Below are 7,618 nucleotides of genomic sequence, written 5' to 3' on the forward strand. Positions count from 1 at the left end.
CATGTATTTTTTTTAGTACTTTTCACTGTAAAAACCTTAGCAGTGGAGTTCATTGATCCCAGGCTCCCGATCTATGGAAAAAATGAAGCCAAAGACAAGCAACTTCAGGATGGAAGAGAAAAGAATGTCTTTTCCATTAGATTCAGAAAAATCTGAGAAAGTCTACCCACACAGTCAACAGAGGAAATGAGTACTCATTTAATGTTACCTGGCTATTAAACTAAAGAAAATAATGATTAAGGATCAAACAGTATATACCTCAGCTATATAGAATCATATCAGATTTTATACTTCCAAGAAAACTAATTATCAATGGAAGAAATAATAATATGACCAGATTCAAGTTTTTTAAAATACTTTTTTGTGAGAATATTTTTTTAAAATATATATTAAATATCACCCAGATCTAGATATATCTTAAAGTTCGTGTCTTTGTTTTAACTAAGTGTTTGGCTTTTTATTTGCTTGCTTGCTTTGTGTTATTTTTTCTACATTAACTTCAGAAAGAACTGACAAATTCTAATGTTCTTTCAGTTAGATTCAGACACTCTAGAAATAAAACGATAGTCCATAAGTTTGCACACAACAGTACTCTGTCTTTTAAAACAAATTCAATACAATTTGGACAGCAACCTGAGGCCACATTGTGAGTATACCGAAGAAGAATACTAGAATCACTACTGTGTAGCCTTTTGTTAAAACATTACAAAAGAAATAAATGAAATCCAACTACATTTCAATAATTGCCCCAACTTCATGTTGATCTATTCTTGATTTTCTGAATATTTAACCAGAGTCAGTGCTCTCCACTAACTTATGCTCCTATATAGAATATTGGGGCCTAAATGCATGGGTCATGCTTATGCCATACTGAGCTGTCCAGATTCTATTTACCGGAACAGTGGAAGGTTTTTACAGAGGGCAATGACATAACCAGATATATATATTTCGAAAAGTTAACTGGAAATACTGTAAAAAATGGATTTAAGTAGAAAAACATAGGCAAACCATTGCTTACTCTTTCAAAAAAAATTTTAAAGGCTGATAAATTTATTCACTAACTCAACAAACATTTGCTGCTGAAAGCCTGTTCAAATACATCAGAAAGTTGTTTTTTCTTAAACAGTCCTGGTATTTAATGATTGTTCAGCTTCCGTTTTATAAAGAATAAAGATAATTTTGTTATTTTTGGTAACAAATCAACACAACTTTTATTGTGCTCTTGGCATGGTGTCACGTAATATAAAGGACTAAATATAAACTATATTCAACAATAGATGGTAAGGACTTAAATGAGGGCAGAGGCAATAAAATTGAGAAGAAAGGAAATGTACATACATAACTCTCTTCAGCATTCATGGAGTACACACAGGGCGGAAGAAGTTGGGACTTGCTCCTACTTACTAGGACTTGAGCCTACTTGTCTACCTGGGATACCCTGGATGAACCACTAACTTCAGCTTAGTGCTCTTCAAAATGAAAGGATAAGACTAATCTCTATTTTCCCTATTAACTCTAGAGACTCAGTGAGTCTGTGACCTTATCTTCATTAGGAACATGTTGTCTCATATTAAAAATTCAAAGAGTTAGAGAATTAACTCAATTCACATTAAAGGAAAAATTGTCATTTTGCTCATATTTAGTTTCCACTTTCAAATATTCTTATGACCTCCCTTACAAGGAACTAAAGTAAGTTAGCAATGCTGCATATAGAATTTATGCAAAATTTCACGTGTGTTTTAAATAAATCAGGTGTAATTTTCCAACAGAGTTTGTAATCTTAATGAAAAGAGGCAATTATATTCATGAAATTTCCTTTAATTCTGATTAAACCTATGCAAATGATTAAGGATATACATAGCGTTTGCTATTTATGGTACTTTTTTGATATGCTGCTCATTGAAGTCCCATTCTTTTCTCAAATCCAGAAAGACAGTCTATGTGAAAGGAGCTATTGTTCCGTGATAATTACTCAGCTGCTCTCTGTATAGCATTGCCTCTGTGTCATGTGGTTTTAGCAATTTTTAAAATTTCTTCAGATAAGAACAGCAAGTAAACACAGGTGGGGAAATTCTAAACATAAAATCTGTTGATCTGTAACTTAGAAGTACAATCGTATAACACATTAATATTTCCATTTAACATAGATGTAAAATGAACTCTAATTGTTTAAAAGTGTTGTTTTCATAAGAAAACGATAAATTATTCTTCTCTTTAAGAGCCATCACCCTGAAGTAACACTAAGTAATGCCACAGTTAATGTGCTTCTATCATGGGACTAAGTAACTAACTCTGTAAATTCAATGCTTGAGAAGGAAGGGGACAAGGAGGACAAGGCAGTGCAGATGGAACGGTGGGACAGGAACTAGAGTAAGGAGAGTAACACTATTCTCTAATAATTTGTATGGAGAAGTTGTTGCCCAAAATAGGGTATGTTCCTTTTGAGATAGAATGGGAGCTCATTTGTTTCAGATAGGAAAAATGAAAAATGGCCTTCATTTTCAATTTACTTAGAAATCTGTGAAACAAATAAGACAAGATAAGTTGTACAGGGAGTGTGGGGAAAGTACCAGGAAATTATAAGCACTTTCAATATTGGTTTATAATCATTTAAAAACTAAGTAAATCCGAATATGGTTTATACTGAAAAAAGCTCTAGCCTCTAAGTACTTTCTGTTTATGAAAAGAACTAGATTCACAATGACTACATACTAATTTGTTACTTTTAATGTTCTCTTTTCCTCACATACAGTTTTAAAAGAGTTCAGGATAGTCAGCACTTGGTCTTTCAGCCCAAATCTGTGGGAGAATGAAGACAATATGAAGGGGCTAGTCATCAGTGAGGCTCTGTGTGACCGCTGAGGCAGAGCACATGGAAACTTATATGCTATAGAACCAAGACAGAAGCCTAGCTGTCAAACAAAACTCATACCAAGGAAACTCACTGAAGCCCTAGGTAAAGGTCAGCAGCCTGTACCAAATACTATAGAGGAGAGAACTGCACTTAGTTTTTCAAATTTTACACCACTCAAATAAAAAATATTTTTGAAAAATTTTTAAAAAGGTTTCTAACCACCAGTAGGTATCAGTCCTCATGATTGCTAACGACAGGAAGGAGAGTTGCCTACCAGTGCTGAACAAAGGTGACCCCACGCAAATGATTTGTGTGGAGCACAATGCAGCCTGGATGCCTTCTGAACCCATCTGTCACTGAGAGAATGGATGGAAGCCACCATCTCTCAACAACCACTGCAGCTTTATCCAAGTGTCTGGAGAGGTCGGGGACCTCCCCACGCAGACATGTCATCATGTAAGAAAAGATTTTTTAAAATCTCTGTGGAGTACAGATTCAATTTAAAGAGTTAGAAAGCAGGACACGCACGCACGCACGCACGCACACACTGCCAGTCGTGGCAGTTTTACTAAAACTCTCCTTACTTGCCTCAGCCTTCCCTCATTTCTACCTAGTGCAGTAGAAACGTCATGGGCTTTGGTGCCAAATGGATCTTGGTTTAAATCCCAGCTACAGTGTGTATTAGGCATGCATTTCAAGGTAAATCACTCTCAGAGCTTCATTTTCCTTATCCGTAACACTGGCACCATCTAGGACCATATTAGTTCATATATGAGAGCACTGAGCATGAAGCCCAGAATGTGGAAGCCAGTAACATAGCGCTTGGCTTCTACCAGTGACGCCACAATTCCTACCTTAGATATTTGTCACTGGCCCCAGGATTTAGCTGTTTGCGTATGATCTCTCCTGTATTGAAAACTAGGCTTTCTTGAATGAATCTTGATTATACAAGCACATCTCTTCGTTACTTAAAATTTCATTTTTCCCAATGAAATTTAAGTCACCAGGGTTCATTCATTTGTTTGTTAAGTTATCTTTGCTCTCAAAATACCAAACCCTGATCTTAGCCACATAGCTAGTAAAAAGTATCTTTGATAAAAAAATAATAAAGCTCTAAAGTAAATTTAAAAATATAAGTAATGCAGAAATCCCCCAGGATAGCTCAGCTCTCATTGAAATTTCAAATCTCTGAATGCGTTTGACAGGTCTTCTCTCAGCTCCATGCAACTTCTGGAAACTTCTACACAAAAACAAGGTTTCGCTTGATTATTTAATTGAGACTGTTTACACTCACTGTCTTTCTCCCTGTGGTTTTATTCTCATTTTATGGAGTTAACGTAACACTTCACAGCACTCAGGGGGTTATTCCCTCTTGAACACTTCGCCAAGGCTTCCAGTACCCTGCTAGCTGAGGGAGATTAGCATTTTAGTCTAAATTTCTGTGAGTTTCCTGAGACTCGGATAAGTTTTGCATTCATTAAAATAATTAAATGTGATATACATAAAGCATACTATTGAACATGATTTTGAAAAGATAATACATAGTTATAATCTGGTTTCTTTTTCAGTAACACTTAATTGTTCTGATTTTTCATTCCAACCCTATATTTATGTTAAAAAGTTACTAGACTTTTAACTACATATATAATTTCCCATGAGATGGAAGGGAAAAGAAAAATAAAAGCAGAAATTATTGAAAATAAGCATGCTATCGCTCATCAAGCTAAATTGTCTGGTGTCTCTGGTACACCAGCCTAACGAGGGAATAGCCAAGGGCAAGATAAGAAAACCCAGCCTTCCCCAGGTGAATGCGCACACCTGATGCCCCAGGACTCTGCCCTTGGGCAAGCGCCTCATTCCAGCCCCTCCCTCTTCACCCCACCGCACACAAGACCACACAGCCCAGCCGTGCGGGGTGCTGATGGGGCAGACCTACCTTGTGTTCCGCTCACCTCTCCACTGGGCTCCACATGAACTCTCTCTACTTGTCCTTTGCTAGGCATCCCTCCTATGTAGGGGCACAGTGACATGTGCTGGATACAAGTGTCCTCCCTGAACCGTGGCTTCACTTTCCACAGCCTGAAAATATTAAGTAGAAAATTCCAATTAAGTAGAAATGAACAATTCATAAGTTTTAAGTTGTGCACAATTCTAAGTAGTATGATGAAGTCTTTCACCGTTCAGCTCCATCCCAACCAGGTCATGAACCATTCTTTTGTCTGGAGTATCCACGCTGTATACATTACCTACCTGTTAGTCACTTAGTGGCCTCTCTGTTATAAGATTGACTATCTTGTTGTCACAGTGCTTAAATAACCCTTATTTTACTTAATGCCACATTTATATAACTTTTATTACAGTATGTTGTTATAATTGTCCTATATAGTTCATAAAGGATCCCCCCCATTGCTCCTCCCCCCCCGATTCTCCACCTAGCCAACATGTTAATGCTAACTGCATTCCCTATGCCATGCTCCCCATCCCCATGACTATCTATCAGCTACTAATTTGTACTCCTTTAACCCTTCACCCCGTTCTCATTCCCTCAAACCCTGCTTCCTTCTGTCACCAAATTGTCCACTATATGTGTGAGTCTGTTTTTTGATTAGTTTGTACTTTTTATTCCTTAGATTCCAAAATAAGTGAAATCATATAGTGTTTATCTTTCTGTGCCTGACTTAAATATACTCTAGGTCCATCAAAGCAATATTTTTTTTTTATCCCCCTCCTTTTAGCCTGTGTATGTCTTTTAATCTGAAGTGAGTCTCTTGTAGGCAGCATGTAGGGGTCTTGTTTTCTTATCCATTCATCCATTCTGTCTTTTAGTTGGAGCACCTAATTCTTTTCCATTTGAGGCACTTATTGATAGGAATGTAGTTGTTACCATTCTTTATTCCTGTTTTTGATACATGCTCTTTTTCTTCTTAAAGAAGTCCCTCCAACATTTCCTGTGATACTGGCTTGGTGGTGATAAATTTCTTTAGCTTATTTTTGTCTGGGAAGCTCTTTATCTGTCCTTCAACTCTAAATAATAGCTTTGCTGAATAAAGTATTCTTGGTTGCAGATCCTGAGTCTTCATCCTTTCAAATATTTTTTTGCCAAGCCCTTCTGTCCTGCATAGTTTCTGTTGAGAAATCAGCCTCCAGTCTTATTCTCTGAGCTTGCTGGGGTTTTATTTCCATTTCTTTCACCAGGTTAGGGAAGTTGTCCATCATTATTTCTTCAAACCACTGTTCAACATTTTGTTTCCTTCAGGTACGCCGATGAGATGAATATTTTGACCTTTAATAATGTCCCATATGCCCTTAAATTGTTTTTATAGTCCTGGTATTTTATTTCTTGCCATTCTGATTGAGTGTCCTTGGCTTTCCCATCCTCTAGATAGGGTATTTGATCATTTTCTTTAATCACTTTGTTTAATCCTTTGTTTATTCCATTTAATATACTTCTCAACTCAGATAATGTGTTCTTCATTTTGGACTAGTTCCTTTTTAAAATTTCCATTTCCATTTTTATGTTTTTTATCTCTGTGTTGAAATTCTCACTGAATTTATCTATGTTTCCCAGCAGTACCTTTATACCCAGTGTTATCAACTCTGTATCTGTTAAGTTACTTGACTCCATTATATCTGGATTCCTGTTCTGTTCTCTCATATGGTTTCTGCTTCTTTGGCTGCCTTTCCTAAGTCTCCCAATGTTATTAGTGTGGATTTGTGAAGTAGGTATCCAAGTAGGTATCCAGTGGCACAGTCCTGAGAGGGTTTCAGCTGCAAATCTAATTTAGGCCAAGCCTCTACCCCTCCAGGGCCACCTGTTAAGATTCAGCAAGAAATCCACAGATGCTGTGCTTATCATTGCCTCAAAAGGTCACATCAGAAACCAAGGCCAGCTGCCTCCAGTGTGAGTCTAGGTGTTGCTCAGCAAGGAGCACCTGACTAGCTAAGGACACACCTGGATGTGACTTGAATGGGGCCACAAGTTGAGGGAGGCGGGGTTTCAGGGAATCCTCTGGGCAGAACAACCTCTCATCCAATTTGATGATGTCACAGCTATGTTGGTGCTGAGTCCCTGCAGTAGGAGGGGAGAGGGCTCAACAGGGAACAATGGATACCACCTACAGAGCAAGTCTCACCTAAGCTCTTGCTCCGACAGTGTCTCCCTATACGTTTTTGGTGTCCCCTGCACACAGCCAAATCAACACTGGTGCTCAGAGTGGGTCAGTCACCACAAAAATCTGCTCATGGGCATGTCCCTTTAAGCGGCATCTGCCGTAGGCTCGGCCTCACTCAGCTACTTAAAACCAGGCAGCCCCAGGTCCTTGCTCCGTCCTACCTTCTGCTGTTGCAGGGTGATTTCTCGGATTTCTCCTTAGTTGTATGGCTTGTTCATCTAGATCCAAGGCCATTTTTTCTTGCTACTTTTTCCTTGTTTCCGTCATATCTATGAGTTGGTCACCAGAGGGATGGATAGAACCCCCATCATCTATGCCATTTTTTTCACCCCCACGTCCCCTCCTCTTTTAACTATCATCATCCTAATTTCCTCTGTAATACATGGTGCTCTTCATGAAGCTACATGAACAAGTGGATGTTTTTAATGACAGGAGGAAATTTTTAAAAATCATTTCGAATTACTTAAAGACTTAGTGACCACATATTGAAGAATGCCATACACTTTCTTCTGGTTGAAATCACAATTTAACAAAAACACTCTGTTATAAAGTCTACATTTTCATATTCCAGGAGCTATTATTTAACCAGGAG

Source organism: Rousettus aegyptiacus, unplaced genomic scaffold, assembly GCF_014176215.1.
Source record: "Rousettus aegyptiacus isolate mRouAeg1 unplaced genomic scaffold, mRouAeg1.p scaffold_m13_p_15, whole genome shotgun sequence".
In the NCBI taxonomy this organism is placed as follows: domain Eukaryota; kingdom Metazoa; phylum Chordata; class Mammalia; order Chiroptera; family Pteropodidae; genus Rousettus; species Rousettus aegyptiacus.